General features: G+C 37.7%; 1 protein-coding gene across 1 annotated transcript in view; it reads left to right on the top strand.

The window, feature by feature from the left end:
- The window catches only part of HTR1E (5-hydroxytryptamine receptor 1E), a 98,767-nt gene that overhangs the window by 55,453 nt on the left and 17,943 nt on the right, over positions 1-25,371 (top strand). The window lies entirely within an intron of this gene.

The following is a 25,371-nucleotide window of genomic DNA, read 5'->3' as shown; positions in this document are numbered from 1 at the left end:
CTAAACAATTAGTTTTCAAAAAATAACCAATATATAAACTCAAAAAAGTCAAAGATCACATCCTGAATTATAAAAACAATATACTTATTTTTAATTATATAAACTCTAGGATTATTTGACTTTCATTTAACTAATACTCTTTGTGATCAATTCTCCTGATTAAATTCAAATTTACATTAAGCTATATTTACATTTATTTTTGGAGGTACTCTAGAAAACTTTTCCAAAGTGCATCTTAATTGCTGTGGCCTTTGCTTTGATTGCTTTCACTTTTGAGTTCAAGCCTCATTTCCCAAATATATTCTATAACTAGGCATATTTATTTAGAACTCAAAAGGCCACCATATTCAGACTTAAGAAACAAAAGCAGCAGTGGTTTCAGAATACCTGTGTGTAAAGTATAATATTGTTTTCCTGGGTGAAAGGTCATATAATTCTAGTCTCATGTGGATGTTTTCCACAAAATGAATACATGGATTTAAACTGATCAGTCTAGATTCTTTCAATTGACCTCTCTTAAAAACCAAAGCACAGCCATCTGAGCTTCAGTGCTTAGAGCAACTCTCTGGCCTGTGTAAGGAATTTACCCATGACTTGGGTTTCAATACTGTACTCTAACCAACAGCAAGAGAGAGCCACCAACAAGAAAAAACAAACAGGGATGCTGATTTTAAGAACTTAGTTACAATGATTTATCAGTTAGAATAACCCTAAGTACTGTAACAAACCCTGAAATGTCAGCGGCTTGACAGAGCAGAAGGTTATTTCTTATTCAGATAATGGCCTAACTCTGGAACTCCTGATTGGGAGGTAGCTTTTCTCTACACGTGATTTGGGACACAGGCTCCTTGAGTCTTGTGGTCCCTCCCACCATTCAAGGTTTCATAATCTTCTGCATTTCACCAGTGGAAGAAGAAAGCATGGAGGAAAATCCTGTTTCTTAAAAACTATAGCCCAGAGGTAACACACATCACTTTTACTCACATTTCATTGATGTGAAATAATCATAAAATCAAACTAAGATGCAAGGTGGTGGGAGGGGGAGCATGTAGAATACACACTTAAACCTAAACTATGGGACAGGGAGCACAAGTTTTGGTGTACAACTATTCATCACAACCACAAATACCATCAAGCAAGAATGTATTCACACCTGTTTTATTCTGTATGCTGTAGTAACAATCAAAGACAGCATAGATCAAGTGACAATAAAGAACTGTGTCACTCTGTCACTCAACAAATGCTTACTAAACATTTACCAGCTGCCATTTGCTGGACTGTAAACTAAGGAAACGGAGATGGTGCCCTCAGTCCTGTATAGGAGACAGGCCTGAGCAGTACCGGGTTACCGCAAAGCAAATCAAGTACATTTTTAGGATTACAATGTAGGAGCGCCAAAATTAGAGTCAGAAAAATAAAAAGAAAGTTTTTGAAACAATATAATCCTTGATGTGTCCTTCAATAGCATTAAAATGGTCATCAAAATAAAGGTAAGAATTTTGTAGGACTTCTTTATAATTACGATTAACATTTTTTAATTACATGTATAGGGAACGTCAAGATATGTTTATAATAGCCAAGCCCTTTAAAGTATCAACTTGGTCTGGATATTTAAATAACTATAAGGAATGTCCAAAAAGACCTCACAAATGGGATGGGATTTGAGTCCTTTAGAAAAAAAAGTAGGGCTCAGATAAGCAGAAGATATAAAGGAAGGTTTTCCAAATCAAAGGAACTAGAATAGTGCTAATCAGCAGAGACAGCGTCAGGACTGTCATTATGGCTGCAAAAGGTCAATTAACTGGGTGATACGTCCTCTTATCAGCCCAGCCTCACTCAGATCGGCCTTCCCTGTTGAATGTGAGCACCTCAAGGGCAAGGACCATGTCATTCTTTAGCCCCAATTATCAGTATCTACCCAGGTTTGGAGAATTGAATAAAATTCTATGTGTGCATCAACTTGCTTCTTTTAAACACTGCAGGATATATTGCAACAAGGTGAAATTTTAAAGCATATCTTCATTCTGGAAACCATATGTTGTCAGGTCAAGATGAGAGGCATGCACTGCTCTTATTTATCTCATATTTGAATGCTTCTGATTTTTATCACAGATTAAATTTACTGGAATTTGTTTATTCTCTATACATTTCTCCTTCTGTCATCTCCTCTGACTTTGTGTAGTAAAGATGAGATAATTTTCTCCACAGACTCTTCACCTCAGAAAACTGACATTATCTATTCTATCAGTCCTAAACATCTGGAGAAGTGGCAAAACTGTTAGTTGAAAATTTATGGTGGCATTCTTCACATTTTACAGAACAAATTCTGGTAATGTTTATAATTTCCAGTATCTGGAGGACTGTTATTTACTCTGTATGCTTTTTTCACAGGAGAAAAGTTTATATCACTACCTTGCTGTGCTTCTTAGAAACATTAGTGTCATATAGGGTCACAATTCTACCAGTGTTTTCCTAAGAGCTTGAATTCATACGGTGTTTGGAAGAATTTGTTTTTCTCTAGGCAGAGTTAGGATTGAAATTAGATTGCACAAAGATGACAGTCTTTAAGACCTTTGAGCCATTTAAAAGGCAGTCTTTTTAAATTCCAGGGAAATAAAATATCTTAGTTCTTCAGATGTCAAAGTAGGATAGTTGCTAGTGACTGATCACTAATCAGTCGTAACTCTCTTCTGCTGAATCTGAACACCACCTCCAAATACTCAGCCCAGGACTTCATCAGTAAGCACCCACGAGCTGAAGTTTATAGGAGGTGAGACTATTCACATTTCCCATTATATCTGAAGTGCCTCACTTGTAGCAGTTAAGAAAAATAAATATAATCCTGTAATATTTACAGACATATTTGTACTCTACCAAATTCTGCTGTTACTAATCCCCATAGACTCTTTCAACACTTTGTTAAGAAATAGTGAAATTTAATTAACCATATTCTAGAAGGGATTGTAGCTAATGATAGCTTAGCAACTAAGAAGGTTCACTGGGGGTAAGAAGAAACATAGTAAAGTCCCCTTGGCCCCTTTTGTAACCATAATATTGAAGAAGGGAAAAGAAAAGGAGGCAAAAATTGACAAAGTAAATATCAGAAACTTAGAAGTCAGAAAATATGTTTATACAAAGGGAAAGCAAAACATGTTTACTTTTGAGTAAAGACAGCCAAATACAAAGTAAATAAACACATATAGAATAAAAATGGCAAATATATAGGATGCATGCTCCCCAGGTCTTTTCCACAGCCATGCAAATATCACTTACCAATTCACAGCAATTCTCATGCTGAGCCCATATGCAATCCTAGAAAGCTCAACACAGTGTCAGTACAATCAATGAAACATGAGATAAGGCTTAGTTGTTATCCCCAGTCTTTCATCTCTTGCTAAAGCTTTCTTAGGTTTTTTATTATACTGTATATAAAAAGCTAGGGCTCTCCAAGGCACACGTGAGTCTTAAAATTTGCCATAAGTTAGCAGTGAGGCAGACAAACTGATTTCATTCAACCTCCCTTCAATAGCAAAGGAAAAAAAAAACTATCTTATATTTCTCTAATGCTCTATAATGTATAAAGAGCTTTACCAGCACTATTCAACAGAATTTTGATCAATAATAGAAATATACATATCTGTTCAATCCAATATGGCAGCCACTAATCACATGTGCCTATTAAGCATTTGAAAATTAGCAGTAGTATAACTGAGGAACTGGTTTTTACTGTAATTAAGTTTAACTGACCATATGTCTTAGTCATTTTGTGCTGCTACAACAAAATAGCAAGATAAGTAATTTATAAAGAACAGAAATTTATTTTCTCATAGTTCTGGATCCTGAAAATTCCAAAATTAAGAGTATTGGAGTATCAAAATTAAGAGCATTCCAAAATTCCAGGGTATCGGCAGGTTTGGTTTTCTGGTGAGAGCTACATTCTACAGAGGGGAAGAATACAGTGTTCTCACATGGCAGAAGGCAGAAGGGCAAGCTCACCAAATACGTGAAACTCCTTTGTAAGGGCCTTAATCTCATTCATAAAGGAGGAGGCTTCATGGCCCTATCACCTCTTAAAAGCCCCACCTTTTAGTACTAACACATTGGCAACACCTGAATTTTGGAGAGGACATAGTCAAACCATAGCACTGTGTATGGCTGCCATATTGAATAGCACAGGTATCCATATTACCTCATTTGATCTTTATAATAACTTTGTCAAGTAGATAATCTCTAATAAAAAGAGAATGTAAAGAGACACAGAGATATTGACTTGCCAACAGTACAAAGATAGAAAGTATCCAAATGTATACTTGAATCTCATTCTTTCAGACTCTAATTTATCAGATCCTTCTTTGGTACCACATCAGACTTCAGGTAGGTATTGATCAAAATAAGACCAGGCCCTAAAACTAGTGGTTCTATGTAGCACTCTAGGCATTCACCATGGGAAGTACACTGCAAAAAACTAACCCTACTTGTAAACTAACAAACTAGCATGCCAATTTCATGAAAGCCAGCAGAACATAGGAGACTCCTGGATCAGAGTGAAAGGACTTTATTACTCACAGTAATAGCAGTAGCCAGAGTACCAACATTTTCTTACAGCAATTTCCCAAGCCCAAATTCCCACAAAATGATGGATGCAAAGAGGGCCAGATGACTCTTGTGCATGCAGTGAGTTCCGTTGCAATTTGCAAACTTAGCTTAGAAAATCTAAATCATTTACAATGACCAGAGAGCATGTCTACTCCTTATTCCAAAGGGGATTATTATCTTTATCATAACAGACTGTAAGCATGACTCCCTTTCTCCATATCTATCCTCCAAGTATGCTGTCTATACAAACATCCTTGAAATGATAGCCTGAAATGAAAGAAGTCCCAAAACATGCCTAAATGTGAGAGACCACACACCACTTTTTCTCCTGTTTGGTGAAAAACAATTTTCTCCTGTTTTTCACCAAACGACAGAAAATAAGCCAAAAAAAGAGAAAGATGACCAAATATCAACATAAGAACCAAGTTGAGGAGTAAGTGTGTATGTTTGATAGAAAGTCTATGTGTTCAAGGTTAAAAAAAGAATATTAATGTTAAGCCAGGAAATTAAGATGAAAGTAAATTTTGGAAATAATAGTGCCATGTAAGTGCAATGAATCGTTGACATTTTTATTGGACATTAACAGCACGTTTATATATAAAACTTCCCCTAAACTAGAGGCTACTTAGTTCTTGAAACTGAATGATAAATACATGTACATACCCCTTACCAGTCCCCACTCAAGGCAGCCATCTGTTGTAAGGGATCTCCAGCTTACTGCTCCTACTCCGACACCACACTGCCTCCCAGGTGTCCTTCTCCCTGAAGCTAGCCACAGGTCTTCTCTCCCCAAGCAGCTGTCCTTTTTGCTTGTCTTTCTGAGTACCAGTCCCCAAAATCACCAAATTCTACCTTGAACATATTGAATGAAAGTATGCAGTGCCTTATGCCCTGATGAGACGTGGTCTTGGCAGATGTTTTCTGTACCAACATTAAGAATCTATCATGAAATCATGAGAAAAAAATGATGAGATATTTATACTTTGCAGACATAGTTGGTTGTTGGAAGAGAAGAGTACCTTAGGAATCAAATAACCGGTATTGGAGGATTCCCGTGACTTTGTAAAATTCAATTAATATCTAGGAGAAAATAATAGACAACATTGCCACCTGAGGATAAATTATTGGTCCTGTTGAAGAAGCTGTGGTTTCTAACCAGTTCCTTCCTAACCTATTTGCCATTACTTTCTGGAAGTTATAAACCATAAGAACAATTACCATAACACTGACTGTAGCATAAAATCATAGGATGTTAGCCTTGAAAGATGGTCAGAAATAATGAGGTCCTAATTTTACAGATAGGGAATTAGAGACCTGAAGCATGGAGTGTATTTTTCAGGGTCACACAACCAATTATTAATATATCTAAGACACATTTGCAGGAGGATTCTGTTCTTCAATCCTCCATTTTTATATAATATGCTCTCTTGCTTTTCAACCTAAAGTAGGTTGAGCCAAAAAAATAAATAAATAAATAAATACAAACCTCCTTCTTGAAGAACATGCCCTTGTAGGTGGCTGAAAGAGTACCAAGGGGTCTGAGATAGCAATGTACTAGGTGGAAGCTTACATAGATGGCACTAAATAAAAGCCTAGTAGGACACCTTAACCCTGCAGGCAGCTTTCATGTGTATCCCCTTGGGTCTGCCACAAAGGCATGCTGAACTACAAAAGATTCAAAAGAAAAATGTGTGCACAGCACAGGAGGGAGCCCAGGTCTTCTCTGAGGAGCTTACTGCTTCAGTGGTGTTATTAAGCTGGGTCAAAAAAAAAAAAAAAAGTCATTTCATCTTTTAAAAACATGCTAATATCACCTCAAGCACCAACTAGCTTAAATGACAGGCATTTCATAAAGTTCATTTTTATTATTCTCAGCTGAAAAGTAAATAACACTCCTACAGGTGTCCTTCATAGAAAAAGGATTTATCTGCCTGCAATAGAGACTCTGTATTGACTAAAACCTTATCTGTATTTCACAAGACAGATCATTTTTCCCCATCACCTTTCAAAGAGGTGTTTGTTGCCAATCTATATGGGACAAAGGAAAACTGTCTAATAAAAGAAATGATGCAGCAGGAGCTGAAAGAGCTCCCAATGACCAAAGCTGGAACAACTTGAGCGATAAAATAATGAACCTAGTATTGGATTATAACCCAAAGAATAGAATAAATAGCCATGAGTTCATACTTATATAAATAAATATAAATAGGCATCAATAGTACATTTATAAAAGTAATTTCCCCAGAATTAAAGGCTACTACCCCCTTGGAACTGAATCATAAATATAGGCATAATAAATATCAATATAAATAAATGATTGAACAAATAAGCTAGGGGAGAAGAGATAAATCTTCCTTGCAGTTTCCATACAATTTAGGTCCATAGTCTCCCTCTCCAAAAGACAGAGCTTAATTTCTCACTTTTGGAGGTAGACTAGCCTTAATGATTCACTTCTAAAAAATGGAGCGGGAAAAGGGAAAAATAGTAACTTTATAGTGGAGAATCATGGCAAATTCTACCTTAACTAAATGATGACAGTTGATGCCTCCAGTAATGTCATGAGAATATCATGTTCCTTAATATGATGTAACGAGAAGGGCTTGACTTCTAAGATACTCTTCACAAAAACCTATAAATGTGAGGAAAAGCATCAGATAAACTGAGATTAGGGGAACATTCATTCTACAGAATACCTAGCCAGTATTCCTTAAGACAGTCAAAGTCATGAAAAGCATGCAAAGATTAGAAAGTCACAGACCAGAAGAGACTGGGGCGATATGGAAATTAAATACAATGTGGCATCCTGAATTGGAAGAGAAAGAAGACATTAATGGAAAAACTGTTAAATCTAAATAAAGTCTGAAGTTTAGTTAATAGTAGTAAACCAATGGTTTTTCTTAGTTTTGATAAATATACTATGGTAATACAAGATGTTAGCAGTGGGTAAAACTGAATGAGGGGTGTATAGGAACTCTCTGTACTATCTTTATTGCTCTTCTATAAATATAAAATTCTACCAAAATAAAAGTTTACTTCGTAAAATAAATGGTGCAAATGTGTCTCATTGCATGCCCTTCCCTGGAGCATGGTAGAGTTTTATAGTAAATGCATTGCCAAATCCAAGTAAGACAGAAGACTTGAGAAAATGAAATACATTCAAAGCCAGGGATGGAGTAGTGACAACAGGCTGTAGAATAAAAGGAAAAGTGATGTTTGTTCAGTGAAGAGCAAACTAAGTCTTATTTGTGTAGTGGTCTCTAAAGCAGAATATGTTCTAAACAAAAAATTAAGAAAGGTGAAAGCTTAAAGAAACAAGTAAACCAGGTTTCACAGAAACACAAATGTGTGGTGGATGTCCAATAGCGAATATGTTTAATAGTAGAATAGAGTCCAATTACAAACATTTGTTTTATACAAACTCTTCAAATTGGAGAAATTTCTCTAATTTTTTCTTATAAGTTGTGCAGGATATTATATCTGACTTTTATACTGTCATCTCAAAAGTGGTGAAACTATTTTGCCAATCACTTGCATCACCTTTCTGCCACTCAGTCCTCTAAATTACTTCCTTTTCCCACTCAGGCCATCCTCTACTTTCAATTCTGAAGGTTTCAGTTCTTACCCAAATTGTCCCCCTCTGCCCATCCCACTTACATCCCTTAGCCTCGTTAGAAAAATCTCAACCACTCTCTTGCCTTTAACACCTTTTTCTGAATTTGCCTTCTAAACAATATTCCCTTCAAAATGACTTTGTGAATGAACAGAACTGATTTAATGAGTGAGGAGAAATGTATCTGCTTCCTACAAAAGCTTTATGTAGATGGGGAAAATTACCTAACTTGTCCTTTTTCTCTCATCTTTCCATAGAAATATGCAATGGTGTTTCCAAAAATTCCAAGAAAGGCCTGGATCAGGCATAGCTTGTAATACATGTGATATGGAGGTTATTAAAAAGGTTTTCAATTCAAATTCTCAAGCTCGCTGTGAATGTTTACCAACGAATGATGTGAACTGGACTGACAAATGCATTATATTTTGGTCAATATATATTAGATTTACATTTTGTTTTATCACCTTGACAGCTGAAGAATAAATTTAAAAGGGATGGGCTAAACATTTGAAGATGCAAACATGAGTAAATATTTCCGAGTTCAATATGTAGATAACAAATCCATCAGCATATGAACACATTCAGCAAACAACAGATTGAACAAATGTTTATTGAGTATCTCTTAGGTGTCAGGAAATGTGCAAGCACTTTGACAAATGCTGTCTCATTTAATTATCTCTATAAATACGTAAGGTAGGTAAAATTATCCTCATTTTTCAAATTGTAACACCAAGCTTCCAAAGATAAAGTAACTTACCCAAGGAGAATTGATGTGTTACTTAAGTATTATCAGTTCCAAAATACCAGTGGCTTAACACAATAAAATGTTAAAATATTGCTCACTCACATCACCATTCAACGCAAGTCAGTGGTAGGTGTGGCTAAGAAAATCCTGTCCCACCTGTCCCTTCAGGGACCCAAACTACTTTTGTCCCATGCCCTGCCCTCCTCTAGGTCTCCAGAGACCTCTCCATCCAACAGCTAGATGGAGATTAAGAGCATATTAAAGGTTTTTGTGTGCAAGACCTGGAAGTAGCACATACCACTTCTGCTCAAAGTCCATTCTCCAGAAGAAGGACCAGAAAAGGAACAGCCAAACAAGTAGAAAGCTTTTAGACAATGGGTAAAACTAGGTGATGGTATATAAGAACTCTCTCTGGACTATCTTTACACTTTTCTATAAATTTAAAATTTTACCAAAATAAATGTTCATTTAAAAAAATAGATGGTATAAATGTCTCTCATTGCAAGCTCCTGCCTGGAGAAGGGCAGAGTTTTATAACCAATGCATTGAGAAATCGAGGGAATACAGTTAAAGAAACCTTGGGAAAACTAAATGCCTTCAGCAGCCAAATGAGGAGTGGTGACAACAGGCTGCAGAATGAAAGGATAAACATTGTTTGCTCTTCAATGAACACATGAAGTATTATTTGTGTAGGAGTCTGAGAAGCAGAATGTGTTCTAAATTTTACTAACTATAGCCAATATATTTCTACCAAGCACTACCAAAAAAAAAAAAAAAAAAAAAACAGTGTGACTCTATCTCCACCCCTGACAGAAAGGGCCAGATTTGCTCATCTTTTACCACTGGCTGACGCAATTATCCAGCACTCCTCCTCCCTCTCTGGAACAATGTCAGAGGAAGACACAACAGAAAATTTAAGGAAGATCCAGACTTTCATAATCTAATGCCCAAAATGTCCAGATTATAATAAAAAGTCAGTCACCATATCAAAGACCAGGAAAATTTTACTTAAGTGAGAAAAAACAATCTGCAGATGAAAAGGATTTTTTGAAGCCCATAGCAAAAACATCTCAATGAAGAATTATGAGCACACTTGAAAGAAATAAAAGAAGGTCTTGTCAAAGAAATAGAAGATATAAAGAAGAACCAAGTTATCATTTTAGAATAGAAAAATACGAATACAATAACTGAAATTAAAGAGCTCAGTGTATGGACTCAATAGCAGCACAGAAGACAGACAAAAAGATCAGTGAACTTAAAGATAGAAAAATGGAAATTACCCAATCTTATGACAGAAATAAAATAAACAGAGTAGTGGGGACTTGGGGGGTGTAACAGAAGATCTAACATCCATGTCAGTGGAGTCTCATAAAGGAGAAAGAAGACAGGGCTGAAAAAATATTTTCTTAAATAATGGCTAAAAATGTTCCATTTTGGCAAAAGTTATAGAAAAATATTCAAAGAGTTGAGCAAACCACAAATATGATAAATCAAAAAAAAACTGACACCAAGACACATTATAGTTAAACTTCTGAAAATTAAAGACAAAAAGTCTTGCAGCTGTGAAAGAGAAATGACACCATATATATTCGACAAAAAAAATTTGAATGACTGGGTTTTTCAGCAGAAACCATGGAGACCAGAAAACCTGGCACAACATTTTTTAAGTGCTCACAGAAAAGAGCTGTCAACCCAGAATTCTACATGCAAAGAAAATATCCTTCACTAATGAAGGATTCAAGATATTCTTGGGTGAAGGGAAACTAGGGAACTTGCCTGAAGATCTATACTAAAAGAATAGCTAAAGAAAGTTCTCTGAACAGAAATGACAAGGATAAATCTTAGACCATTAGGAAAAAAGAAAAAAACAGAAAGGGCAAAAACGTGAATTAATGAAATATGCTTTCATTTTCTTCTTGTTTTCTAAATTATGTTTGATAGTTAAAGCAAAATTATTAAAGTCTGATGTGGTTCTCAATGGATGTAGAAAAATATTCAAGATAATTTTATTATAAATGGAAAGAGGGTAAAATGGTTTAAAGAGAAGTAAGGCTTCTACACTTCACATGAACTGGAAAATGGGAACACCAATAGATGGGATAAGTTATGAATATATCATATAATATCTAGAGCAACTACTAAAAGAGCTCTACAAAGAGGTAAATTCAAAAACGCCATAAGTAAATTATAATAAATTCTCTTTTAAAATGTCCCTAAGTAACCCGCAGGAGCTCCGAGAAATAAACAGAAAAACATAAACAGTGAAAACAAATGAAAACCAAAAAACAAAATGGCAGACTTAAGGATTAACATTTCAATAATTACATTGAATTTTAAAAGGTTTACATACTGGCCCAGAGTGATGGTTCACACCTATAATCCCAGCACTTTGGGAGGCCAAGGCAGGAGGATCACTTGAGCTCAAGAGTTTGAGACCAGCCTGGGCAACATAGAGAGACCTCATCTCAATCAATCAATCAATCAATCAATCAACGTCTACATACTAATGAAAGACAAAGATTAGAAGAGTAGATTAAAAAACATGACCCTCCTGGGCACAGTGGCTCACACCTGTAATCCCAGCATTTTGGGAGTCCAAGGCAGGAGGATTACCTGAGGTCAGGAGTTCAAGACCAGCCTGGCCAACATAGTGAAACCCATCTCTACTAAAAATACAAAAATTAGCCAGGCGTGGTGGTGGGCACTTGTAATTCCAGCTACTCAGGAGGCTGAGGCAGGAGAATTGCTTGAACGTGGGCAGCGGAGGTTGCAGTGAGCCAAGATCATGCCACTGTACTCCAGCCTGGGTGACAGAGTGAGACTCCATCTCATAAAAGAAAAAAGAAAACATGACCCAACTATATGCTGTCTGCAAAAAAACTCCAAATGTAACTAGGTAGGTTGAAAGTAAAAGGGTGGAAAAAGATATGCCATGAAAAGATAAATCAAAGGCAACAGGAGTGTCTATATTAATATCAGATAAAATGGACTTCAGAGTAAAGAAAATTACCATGGAAAGAGAATAACATTACATAATGATTAAAAACTCAATCCACCAAGAAGACATAGCAATTTTAAATGTGCATAAATGAAGTATCACCTGCAAACTATGTGAAAAAAAATTTTAACAGACCTGGAAAGAGAAACTGGCAAATCCACAACTAGGACTGGAGACCTCAATACCCCGCTCAACAATTGACAGAAAAAAATGACAGAAAATCAACAGGAGTATAAAAGAAACCAAAAATACCATCAACCAACAAGATCTAATCAGTATTTATAAAGCACTTCAAACAACAACAGCACAATAATCATTCTTTTCAAAGCCCCATGGTAAACCTTATCTTGACCCATAAACAGACCTCAGAAAACTTAAAATAACTAAATTAACATAAAGTATGTCCTTTGACAACAATGGAACCCAACTAGAAATCAGTAACAGAAATATAACAGGAAAATCTCTAAACAGAAACTAAACACTACACTTCTAAATAATCCATATGTTAAAGAAGCAACTCAGGAGAAATCTTTAAATACTTTAGATTTTTTACTGAGAAAATCAATGAATGAAAAATTGTTTTTTTTTAAATATCAATAAAATTGACAAACCTTATAACTGACACAGAAAAACAAAAGACACAAATTATTGATATCAGTAATGAACCAGGGAATATCATTACAGGCCTGAAGATATGAAAGAGATAAGAGACTACTAAGGATAATTCTATACATGTAAATATAACAACTTAGATGAAATTGATCAATACCTCAAAAAGCACAAACTATTACAATTCACCCATAGAAAACAGTTTAAATAGGCCTATAACTAGAAAACAGTTTAAATAGGCCTATAACTACTAAGAAAATTGCATTGATAATCTTAAAACTTCTGAAAAAGAATCTCCAGGACCAGACGGTATCACTACAGAATTATATTGAAAGATTAAAGAATTAACATCAATTCTACACAATCTCTTACAGAAAATAGAAAAGAAACACTTTCCAACTCATTTTATGAAGTCAGTATACCTAGCAAAGATAGTACAAAAAATTAGAGATCAATATCCTCCATGAATATAGACATGCAAGTCCTTAACAAATATTATCAAAAGAATTCAGTAATCTATAAAGACAATTATACAGCACAAACAAGTGAGATTAATTCTAGAAATGCAAGGCTGTATAATCCACCAGATTAACAAGCTATAGAAGAAAAATCACATGGTTATATCAATCAATACAGAAAAATAATTTGACAAATTTTAACATTCATTCATTCATGATAAAAAGGATTCTCACAAAAGTAGTAGTCAAGGAATACTTCCTTAATTTGATAAACAACATTAACATAAAACCTAAAGCTAACATGATTCTTAGTAGAGAATAACTAAATGTTTTCTCTCTAAAATAGGGAATAAGATAAAACTGTCTGCTCTGACTACTGATATTCAATATGGTAGATCTAACCACTACAATAAGACAAGAAAAAAAAAATAAAATGTATACATATGAGAAAGAAGATATAAAACTGTTCCTGTTTCAAATGACATAATAATGTAGAAATTTTCAAATAACCTACAAAAAAACTCATAACCAATAAGTTAGTTCAGCAAGGTAGCATCATACAAGATCGATATACAAAATAAATAATACTTTATATCCTAAAAATGTATATGTGAAAAACTGGAATTTCAAACACAATGCCATTTGCAATTATTTCAAAATAAAATACATATAAATCTAACATAACATATGTAGGACTTGTATGCTGAAAATTACAAAATGCCAATGAAATGAATAAAAAATAACTTGGACAAGTGAAAAATAAGTTGAAGATGGTAGACTTAAACCAAAGCATACCAATAATTACACTAAGTGTAAATAATGTGAACATCCCAATTAACAAGCAGAGGATGTCAGACTGGATAAAAATGTGAGATTCAAATACAGACTATCTATAAGAAACCCACTTAATATAAAGACATAGATAGGTTAAAAATAAAAGGATGAAAAAAGATATGTCATGCAAACATTAATCAAAAGAAAGTTGGAATAGCTATATTAATATTAAACAAACTAAACATCAGAACAGAGAACATTATCAGGGATAAATGGAGATTTAGAAAATGTTATGAGAATTATTCATCAAAAAAATAACAATCGTAAATGTGTAATTACAGAGCTTCAAAATACATGACTCAAATGTTGACAGAGCCTAAGAAATTGACATAACACAATTATGGTTGGAGATTTTAACAAAATTTCCTCAATAATTGACAGAGCAAGCTGACAAAACACTGATAGAGGTATATAAGATTTGAAAAAAACTATCAAGCAAATTAGCTTACAGAACATTGTGTGGAACAATATTCCACAATGTAGAACACAGAATACACATTCTTTTGAAACACACGTATAACATTATCAAGATAGACCATAAGCTGAGCCATAAAATAAGTTGCAATAAACTTCAAAATATTAAAATCATACAGAGTATATTCTATGAGCCTGAGTATAAAAGAACTAAAAATAAGTTTTGAGACCATAAAATCCATAAAAATTTTAAGTTAATAAATGCCCTCCTAAATATCATATAAGCCAAATAAGAAATCCTGAAGACCAATAACAAGGGCTGATGTTGAGGCAGCAATTAATAGCCTACCAACCAAAAAAAAGCCCAGCTCCAGATGGGTTCACAGCTGAATTCTACCAGACATAGAAAGAGGATCTGGTACCATTCCTTCTGAAACTATTCCAAACAATCAAAAAGAGGGAATCCTTCCCAAATCATTTTATGAGACTAAAATCATCCTGATACCAAAACCCAGCAGAGACTCAACAAGAAAAGAAAACTTCAGGCCAATATCCATGATGAATACAGACGCAAAAATCTTCAATAAAATACTGGCAAACCAATTGCAACAGCACATCAAAAAGCTTATCTATCACGATCAAATAGGCATCATCCCGGGGATGTAAGGCTGGTTCAACATACACAAATCTATAAACGTAATTCATCACATAAACTGAACCAAAGACAAAAACCACATGATTATCTCAATAGATGCAGAGAAGGCCTTCAACAAAATTCAACAGCCCTTTATGCGAAAAACTCTCAATAAACTAGGTATTGACGGAACGTGTCTCAAAATAATAAAAGCTATTTATGACAAACCCACAGCCAATATCATACTGAATGGGCAAAAACTGGAAGCATTCCCTTTGAAATCTGGCACTAGACAAGGATGCCCTCTCTCACCACTCCTATTCAATGTAGTATTGGAAGTTCTAGCCAGAGCAATCAGGTAAGAAAAAGAAATAAAGGGTATTCAGTTAGGAAAGGAGGAAGTCAGATTGTCTCTATTTGCAGATGACATGATTGTATATTTAGAAGACCGCATCATCTCAGCCCAACATCTCCTAAAACTGATAAGCAACTTCAGCAAAGTTGCTGAAGGATACAAAGTCAATTTGCAAAAATCACAAGCATTCCTATACACCAATAACAGACTTAAAAAGAGCAAAATCAAGAACGAACTCCCATTCACAATTGCTACAAAGAGAATAAAATACCTAGGAATACAACTAACAAAGGATGGAGAAGACCTTTTCAAGGAGAACTACAAACCACTGCTCAATGAAATAAGAGATGACACAAACAGATGGAAAAACATTCTATGCTCATGGTTAGGAAGAATCAATATAGTGAAAATGGCCATACTGCCAAAAGTAATTTATAGATTCAATGTTATCCCCAGCAAGCTACCTATGACCATCTTCACAGAACTGGAAAAAACCACCTTAAACTTCATATGGAACCAAAAGAGAGCTCGCATAGCCAAGTCAATTTTAAACAAAAAGAACAAAGCTAGAGACATCATGCTACCTGACTTTAAGCTATACTACAAGGCTACAGTAATCAAAACAACATGGTACTGGTACCAAAACAGAGATATAGAACAATGGAATGGAACAGAGGCCTCGGAGGCAATGCCACACATCTACTACCATCTTATCTTTGACAAACCTGGCAAAAACAAGCAATGGAGAAAGGAGTCCCTGTTTAATAAATGGTGTTGGGAGAACTGACTAGCCATGTGCAGAAAGCAGAAACTGGACCCCTTCCTGACACCTTACACTAAAATTAACTCCAGATGGATTAGACACTTAAACATAAGACCTAACAGCATAAAAATCCTAGAAGAAAACCTAGGCAACACCATTCAGGACATAGGCATAGGCAAGGACTTCATGACTAAAACACCAAAAGAATTGGCAACAAAAGCCAAAATAGACAAATGGGATCTAATTAAACTCCAGAGCTTCAGTACAGCAAAAGAAACAATCATTAGAGTGAACCAGCTACCAACAGAATGGGAAAAAACTTTTGCAATCTACTTACGTGACAAATGGCTAATATGCAGAATGTACAAAGAAGTAAAGCAGATTTACAANAAAAAAAAAAAAAAAAAAGCAGTCATTAGAGTGAACCAACAACCAACAGAATGGGAAAAAAATTTTGCAATCTACCCATCTGACAAAGGGCTAATATCCAGAATCTACAAAGAGCTAAAACAGGTTTACAAGAAAAAAACAAACAAACCCATTCAAAAGTGGGAGGAGGATATGAACACTTCTCAAAAGAAGATATATATGAGTCCAACAAACATGAAAAAACGCTCATCCTCACTGGTCATTAGAGAAATGCAAATCAAAACCACATTGAGATCTTACCTCACACCAGTTAGAATGGCGATCATTAAAAAATCTGGAGACAACAGATGCTGGAGAGGTTGTGGAGAAATAGGAACACTTTTACACTGTTGGTGGGAGTGCAAATTAGTTCAACCATCGTGGAAGACAGTGTGGCGATTCCTCCAGGACCTAGAAATAGAAATTCCATTTGACCCAGCAATCCCATTATATATCCAAAGGATTATAAATTGTTCTATTATAAAGACACATGCACACATATGTTCATTGAAGCACTATTTACAATAGCAAACACCTGGAACCAACCCAAATGCCCATCAGTGATGGACTGGACAAGGAAATGTGGCACATATACACCATGGAATACTATGCACCCATAAAAAACTATGAGTTCGTGTCCTTTGTAGGGACATGGATGAATCTAGAAACCATCATTCTCAGCAAACTGACACAAGAACAGAAAATCAAATGCCGCATGGTCTCACTCATAGCTGGGTGTTGAACAATGAGAACATATGGACACAGGGAGGGGAGCATGGCACGCTGGGGTCTGTTCGAGGGGAATTCGGGGAGGGACAGTGGGGTGTAGGGAGTTGGGGAGAGATAACATTGGGAGAAATGCCAGATACAGGTGACAGGGATAGAGGCAGCAAACTACATAGCCATGTGTGTACCTATACAACAATCCTGCATGTTCTGTACATGTACCTCAGAACCTAAAGTGCAATAAAATATATTTTTTTAAAAAAAGAAATTTTGAAGAAATTATAAAATATTTCTAACAATGAAAATACAACATATTGAAATTTGTAGGATATAGCTAAAATAATGCTTAAAGCATTACTGACAAAATGTTTTGAACTAATTATTTTAGCACTTACATTAACTGACCAGAAAAATGATGGTGAATTAAACCAAAGTAAGTAAAGGAAGGATATAATAAATGTAAAAACTGAAAGGAATATAATAATAGATAATAGAGGAAATTAAGTCATTCAAAACCTGGTTCCTTAAAAACATCAATAAAATTGAAAAAGTCTTACTTAGACTAATCAAGAAAAAAGAGGAAAAAACTAAAATTACCAAGATTAATAATGAAAGAAGGAATATTATTATAGATATTATAAGCTAAAAGAATATGAAAGGAATATTTTGGGGATTTTGCTTTTTGGGGCTTTTTGGCTTTTTGTTTTTGTTTTCATTTATTTGTTTGTTTATTTTGAGATAGTCTCACTTAGCCTGCCACCCAGGCTCGAGTGCAGTGGTGCAATCTCAGCTCACTACAACCTCTACCTCCTGGGTTCAAATGAGTCTTGTGCCTCAGCCTCCTAAGTAGCTGGGACTACAGGCACAAAAGGTTTGGGACCTAAAATGAGTATCAATTCTTATTGGAATAGCACTTGGGAACAGCAATCCTAGAAAAGGCAATTTTTTACCCAAGGTAGCTTGAGAAAATTCAGCATCCATTCTCAACGTGACAACATCTCCCATGTTAATCATTAGGTTAATAGCTGCTTTTGACTAAATTACATGGCCCTGCATAATACTGGAATGCTCCCTGGTAAGGTGCTGCCATGTACACGAACACCTGCCCATTAAGCTTTCAATAAATACAAAGCATCATTTTAAACAATTTCAGTACAATAAATTCTAAAAATATATCATTTCTACTGGCCTACCTTGCTTCTTGAGCTGGGTTGGGGTGCTGTTCATTACATGGAAGACGTAACAGCTAATTTGTGGCTACTTGAAGCTCTTTAGACTTCAGCACTTCCCGCTCATCAAGCCTCAGGATTTTTTTGCAGCAATAATGGTATTTTTCATTAGCATTCCCACTGTCATGGGAACAACACCCCCAGGAACTGGAGTGATGTAACTGGCTTTTTTCCTGACTCCTAAAAATTCTACATCTCCAACTTGGGTTTGTCAGCTATGGGATCTTGACCTCTATTTATTCCCATATCACTGATTGCTGAAAAAGGGGTCAATTCAGCAAAAGGATATAACAATCATAGTATAAAATTATTTAAAATGAACTTCCAAAACCTAGAGAAAGATATCAGTATGCAAGTACAAGAAGATGATTAAACACCAAAAAGATTTTATCCAAATGAGACCACCTCAAAACATTTAATAATCAAACTCCCAAAGGATAGAAATTTTTTAAAGGATTCTGAAAACAGGAAGAGAAAAGAAACAACAGATGATGGAGCTCCAATATGTCCAGCAGCAGACTTTTCAGTGGGAACCTTACAGGCCAGGAGAGAGTGGCATGACATATGTAAAGTGCTGAAGGAAAATATCTTTTATCCTAAAATAGTATATCCAGCAAAAATATACTTCAAACATGAAAAAGAAATAAAGACTTTCTCAGACAAACAATAGCTGAGGGATTTCATTAACACCAGACCCGTCCTACAAGAAATTCAAAGGAAGTTGTTCAATCTGAAAGGGACATTAATGAGCAATAATAAATCATCTGAATGTACAAAACTCACTGAAAATAGTAAGTAAACACAATATTATAACACTATAATTGTGGTGTGTAAACTATTTGTATCTAGAGAAGATTAAGAGATAAATCTATAAAAAATAATAACTATAACAACTTTTGAAGACAGTATAATAAACTATAAATAGAAACAATGAAAAGTTTAAGAGTGGGGGGATAAAGTTAAGGTGTAGCATTTTTATTATTTTTCTCTTTGCTTGTTAGTTTATTGTTTCCTTATGAAATTAGTCAATATTAAGTTGTCATCGGTTTAAAATAGGGATTATTCACCAGCCTCATGGTAACCACAAATCAAAGAATATATAACGAAGACACAAAAAAGAAAAAGCATAAAATTAAAACATACCACTAAAGGAAATCATATTCACCAAAAGCAAGACAGAAAGAAAAGGAAGAAGGAGAAGATCAGAAAACAACCAGAAACAAATCAAAAAATGGCAAGAGTTAAGTCCTTACTTATGAATAATAACACTAAATGTAAATGGACTAAGCTATCTACTCAAAAGGCATAGAGTAGGTGAATGGTTTTAAAAACAAGACCCAACAATCTGGTGCCTACAAGAAATACACTCTGTTACTGAAACACAAAGGCTTCTGTCTAGGTTCTGCTTCTTGCCACACAGAAGGCCAATCACTGACACTACCAGTATTGCCAAGGAAGATTTTAATTGGGTGCTGCAGCTAACGAGATGGAAACAGTCTCAAATCCATCTCTCTGACTGACTATAACTAGGGATTTAAATAACAGGAAAGAAATGTAACAATGTGTAAGAAAGCAGGAACTAGAGAGGGGCAAGGAAGCAATCATGACAAATGAGGCATCTGGCATCTCATTGTCTGGATGTAGTGATCTGGTGAGTTTCAGTTCTTTAATACTTTTTGTGAGAGGCCTGAAGGTCATTTCCTGAGGAAGGAGCTCAGATAAAAACAAATACAAGTTTCAAGCTTTAAGACCAGAAAGATCAATTTCTATGTTTATCAAAAAAGAATGATCTATGAGACTACTGGGTCAGTTTCAATTTCACCTATAAAGACACACACTCACTGACCATAAAGGGATGGAAAAAGATATTCAATGCAAATGAAAACCAAAAATATATGAGGAGTCACTATACTTATATCAGACAAAATAAATTTCAAGATAGAAACTATAAGAAGAGACAAAGTCATTATATAATGATTGAAGGGGTCAACTCAGCAAGAGGATATAACAATTGTAAATACATATGCACCAAACACTGGAGGACTCAGGTATGGAAAACAAATATTATTAGAGTAAAGGGGAAAGATAGACCACAATACAGTAATAGCTGCAGACCTCAACACCTCACTTTCAGAATTGGACAGTGTAAAGTTTATTCTTTGTAGGTTTATTGCTGAGTTAAAAATGAGGAAACTGAGGCCAGCACAAGAAAATTAGATGCCAATTTATTCAGCTCCCAGGCAAGATTCTGCGGTCCCGGGAAGAGGGGCCAGGGAAGTCACACCTGACTCCTCTCAGGAGTGGGGTTTTATAGGGAGTGAAGGTGTTCGATTGGATTTGAAGAAACAGGATGTGGACAGGGTGAGCTGCTATTGGTAGGTAGGTGAGATTTCTGGTGAGCGGACTAAGTGCTGAGTGCAGAGGGGATTTCCAAGGGTGGGGATAGGTGCCGAGTGCAGAGGGTATTTCCAAGGGTGGGGTTAGGTGCCAAGTGCAGAGGGGATTTCCAAGGCAGGCTAGGTGCCAAGTGCAGAGGGGATTTCCAAGGCAGAGCTAGATGATGGGCATATTCTGATAATGTAATTTTCAAGTGGGGAGGTAGATGGGCGTGTTCGAACTCCTGGCAAGGCAACCAGCCTTACATTCTGAACTTTTCGATGATATATAGGATGCCGCTTCTTTCTGGCTACTTCCTGCTGAATAGGGGAGAAGTGGGGGGAAGGTGTCAGTTGGTTGGTGCCTCAATTGGGAGACGGATATAGGGGTGAAGCATCATCTGGTTAACGGCGACCCTGGAAATTTCTCTTATGTGGGCCTGTAAAAACTTGAGAAAAAAAGGGGCTAGTATTAGTAGAAGGCACACAATAATAACGGGGATAATAATGGGAGTCAGCCAGGTAAGCATGGGGGATTGCCACCAGTTGAGAGACAAGGCTGGTGCACTCTGCTTCTTGCGGAGGTTCTCTTGGAGGTGATAGTGTTGACATTTTCTTCCTCAAGGCCTGTTTCATTGATGTAATGCAGCACTGCTCCTGGAGAAACAGAGAGGTACCTCCTTTTCTGCCATTAGTAAGTCTAGGGCCTGTCGGTTTTGGAGAGTTACCTGAGCCAGTGACGTGATTTGTCGCTGGAGGGAGGCTAGAGAGGATGCTGATGCTTCAATAGCCACACGGAGCTTGTCTTCCAGTTGGGCAGCTGAAGTGATGCTGTAGCCCATGGCACCACTCACTATTCCAGCTGCTACTAGAGAGGATGCTAAAGAGAGGCCAACTACTATTGGGAGGAAGACTGCTCGTTTGCTTCGGTGATTAGGGGACAGTGTGATGAGGGATAGGAACTCAGCTTGTCCGTACACTTCTAATTGCGGGACTAGTGTGACGGGCACACAAGGGAAAGGGAGGGATGCATTAATAACTTTGGTTAGGGTTCCATTACACCAAAAGTATCCTCCTGGAGGCACGTAAAAGGAGGATTTTACTTCTGCTGTGGTGTTGCACCTGAGGCTAGGGCTGCTGGCTGACCCATAGCAGAGAGAGAGACTTTGAGAATGTACATTGAACAAGGGGATACCCGTCAAGGTGGTGTCAGGCCCCATGGGAGATTGTGACAGGTTGAACCCAGTTTGGAGGGAACTGCGGTTAAGGAGGGTTTATTAAGAAAGGCGCATAAAAAGCATTTGGTGAAATCTGTGGCCCTGGTTAAATTTAATATGTAAGCCCTTTGCTGTACTAGGGTTAGCCAGGAGAAAGGCTGGGGAGCGTAGTTTGAGGTCCTGGGTTGAATTGAGGGCTTAAGTTGGTTAGTTAAAGTAGCCTTATTTTGTAAGATGGAATTTCTTAATGAATTGAGTTGTTCTACTTCCATGGGTACAATCCGTGTATAGGACCGGAATATTAGCCAGGTACCACTGGGGTTTGTAAACCTGGTGTATATTTTACCTGCAGTACCCTCTTTCCAGCGGGCATCCCAGGGATCATGGACGATAAGGGACACTTTACCTCCGTTGAGGAAAAGCATTTTACTTGCTGGGGAGGTGCCTGTTCTGAAGGCTCTGTGTATAACACAAGAAGCGTATGGGCATCCGCCATAGGCATCACTCCTCGAATGACAGAAGTTTTTGGTTTGGTCATAAAGAAAGCAGAGGCCAAAGTTATTCCAGGAGTTTTTGATAGTATTGGACTTGGATTTAGAGAATTCAAATTTTATGGCTGATTGGCAGCCTGCAGGCTGGCAATCTGCTTGGGCAAGGTATTGGGTTTTAGTGGTTTGGCCTACTGTCCAGGACTCCTGAAGGTTGAACTGCCAGACATAGTAAGGGTTAGCTTTAAGAGGGGATACCAGAAGGATTGTTAGGTGGAGAATTTGAAGGGTTAGGAGTTGATGGGTAGGGGTTACGGGTGAGGCGGAGATGAGTGGGGCCCAAGGGTTTGGACCTCCACTGGTTATTCTTGGGAGCCAGTTTGAGGCATGACACATGGTACCAAGGGGTGTGGCCTAAAAGTCTGGCGGCAGTTAGGGTAGTTAGGATAATGATATGGGGTCCCGACCACCTGGGCTGTAAATGCTGGACTGTTGTCTGACTGAATGTTTCCAGGTAAGCTGAAACGAGGGATAATCTCCTGGATTAAGAGGGAGGCCACCGTGCCTGCGGTTTCCCTGGAGGTGGGAAAGGCTTCAATCCATCCAGAAAATGTATCTACAAAGATTAAGAGGTAGCGGAGTTTTTTGTGCATGGGCATATGGGTAAAATCAATTTGCCAGTCTTGGGCTGGCAGATGGCCACGCATTTGGTGGGTAGGAAACTGTGGCCTTAAGCTTCCCTGAGGCGAGAACTTAGAGCAGGTAATGCGTGCCTTGTGTACTTGCTTAATCATCTGTCGCAGACCTGGCAAGAAAAAGAGGGGCTGCACGAAACGGTGCAACGCTTTAGGCCCTATATGTAAGGATTGGTGTATTTCAGCAACGATTTTTTGGGCCTGTTCCCGGGGAAGGGCAATTTTGTTGTTCAGGAAGATTCAACCCTGATCAGACTCGGCTCCCCCTTTTACTATGAGGGCCTGTTTCTCTGATGGAAGTAAATTGGTGGCATGGCCGTGGAGAGAAACAGGACTGGAGTGGGGGCTAGCCTGGTACTGGTTAAGGATTTTGCTGCCACATCTGCCCTTGCATTGCCCCAGGAAACAGCATCTTGCTGGGCCTAATGCCCTCGGCAGTGGATGACAGCAACTTCTTTGAGCAATGATAGGGCCTGCAGGAGAGTAGAGATTTGGGTAGCATTAATTATGGGGGACCCTTTCGTAGTAAGGAATCCCCACTCTCTCCAGAGGGCAGCGTGGCAGTGGGTAATAAACATACTTTGAATCAGTACAGATATTTGCTCGCTTTCCCTGTGCTAACATGAGAGCTCGGATTAAGGCAATGAGCTCTGTCTTTTGTGATGTGGTCCCATCAGGGAGGCGGTGTGCCTCGAGGGTGGCTGAGTCTGTAACTACTACATAGGGGACTTTTCACCGCCCCTCAGTGTCACTATTGAACTCCCATCTACGTAAAAGGTAAAGTCTGGGTTAGATAAGGGAAGGTCAGACAGGCCCTGCCGAGGTTTAGCAAATGTATCCATTAGTTCAGGGCAGGAATGGGCTGGGGAGGAGGAATGGGATGGAAGGGAAAACAAAGTAGCTGGATTGAGTGGAGAAGTGGAATGAAGGCTAACTGATGGATTTTCAATAAAGAGTAGATTAAATTCCTGTAGGCAACAGGGTCCTAAGTGAGTGAGATATTTGTGAGAGAGAAGGTCGGTCAGTTGATGAGGAGAAAACACTGAGATAGGCTGGCCTAAGTAAGTTTTAGGGATTCCTTGGTAAGTTCTGTTGCCGCCCCCAGGGCCCGCAGGCAAGGCTGCCATCCCCTGACTGTGGGATCAAGTTGTTTTGATAAATATGCTACAGAACGATACATGGGACCTAGGGGTTGGGTTAGGACTCCAACTGCAATCCCTTGTTTCTCGTCAGTAAACAAGTGGAAGGGATGGTTAAGGTCTGGCAGATGAAGTGGAGGTGCCATGGACAGAGCAGTTTGTAGCATTCTGAAAGCTTGTAGGATGAGAGAGGGGTCCTGTGGGTATGCCCTTAGCTACCACATACAGAGGTTTAGCTAGAGCGGCAAAGTTAGGTACCCAGTGACGGAAATATCCTACAAATCCTAAGAAGGAGAGAATCTGGTCTGCAGTCTCGGAGGGCTGCAATGAAAGAAGTGCCTGCCGGTGGTCATTTGTTAGGCTTTTAGTTTTGGAGATGAGGCAAATGCCTAAGTAGACTACTGAGGTGACTGATAGCTGTGCTTTAGAGGGAGATATCTGGTACCCCTTGGATTCAAGAAAGTTAAAGAGAATGGCAGTATGTTGTTGAGACAGAGAGAGGGAGGGGCTACAAAGTAACAGATCATCCACGTACTGGAGAAGGAGACTGGGTTGGAGGGAGTTGAGGCCTCACATAAGGAGGGGGGTTGGTAAAGCAGGCGGGGCAGAACAGGTCTTCCCGGTCTTCGGAGAGTGCGGAGCCAGGCAGGGCTGAGGGCAAAGGCGGGGTTTTGGCTAACAGAACCTGCGAGGAGGATCAAGAGGAGCAGAGGGCAGGCTGGGAGTGAAGGTACCAGAAAGCCTGCACGTAGGGGACCTCTGACGATTTACTGTTCTTTTAGCAAAAGTTGTCTAGGTCTGTCAGGACATTAAAGTTGAGCATGCCCTCTGGAGACCACTTAGACTGGCTGTCAAGGGGATATTGTGGCCAGGCCACGGTGGAGAGGAAAAGCAGCCTTTTCTTTTTAATGGAAAGACCTAGTTTGGGTAGATTTTGAACTAGGCATCCTAATGGCGATTTAGGGTCTGGGCGGGACTTCTGATTGCCCATGGTTCACTCTTGTGGTGTAGTTATGGGTTAGGAATGAATATGGGAAGGTCTTATACCCAATACAGGCAGAAGTACTCCTTTCCCGGC

Source organism: Cebus imitator, unplaced genomic scaffold (assembly GCF_001604975.1).
Source record: "Cebus imitator isolate Cc_AM_T3 unplaced genomic scaffold, Cebus_imitator-1.0 Scaffold117, whole genome shotgun sequence".
Classification (NCBI taxonomy): Eukaryota; Metazoa; Chordata; class Mammalia; order Primates; family Cebidae; genus Cebus; species Cebus imitator.
The sequence above is the reverse complement of the archived record's forward strand: the minus strand, read 5'-3'. Positions and strand labels throughout refer to the sequence as shown.